A 638-nucleotide genomic window follows, 5' to 3' on the forward strand; every position below is an offset into this window, starting at 1 on the left:
ATCCAAGCACATCCCTAAAAAGATAACAAGTATAGCAGCTCTTTACCTTCTGTAAATGCCACTTGAGCTTCCTGATGCTGTTGTATCTGCCATTTGACAGAATCACGAATGTGGATATATTTCTTAATTGCCTCTAGTTGTTGAGTTAGTTTAGCTGTATGAAATTCCTTTGTGCAGACTCGCTCATTATTAATATTACAACAGTGATTTAATTACACATTACCTGTCAGCACACCGATGATAAGTCAGTTATTTTATAACACACCAACAAGCTTGCCCCTTGCACCCCCCCCCCCCTTTTTTTTTATTTGGGCACCTGTGGACATGAATCTGCAAGGCTCAAATTGTCATTTTTAATATAAGATCTCAACATTTTTAAGGCCTTAATTTTAAAGACATCCTTAAAACCCCCAAAAGGTTATCAACTGGATCACCAGCCTTCGTTTAGAGTAACAGCAAGTATATATATATATATATATTTAGGTCTAAGGAAACACAATAAAAATGTTTGATTTAACAATGACATATTTGCCTCAGGTCTGTGATCCTGAAGTGAATATTAACTGTCCATTTATTTTCTTGGCTTTTCTTTACTAGGAAATTGATTATAGAGATTTCTGCGATGGTGAAGGCAATGT

The sequence above is a fragment of the Sinohyriopsis cumingii genome, chromosome 14, assembly GCF_028554795.1.
Source record: "Sinohyriopsis cumingii isolate HCF-2022 chromosome 14, ASM2855479v2, whole genome shotgun sequence".
NCBI lineage: Eukaryota > Metazoa > Mollusca > Bivalvia > Unionida > Unionidae > Sinohyriopsis > Sinohyriopsis cumingii.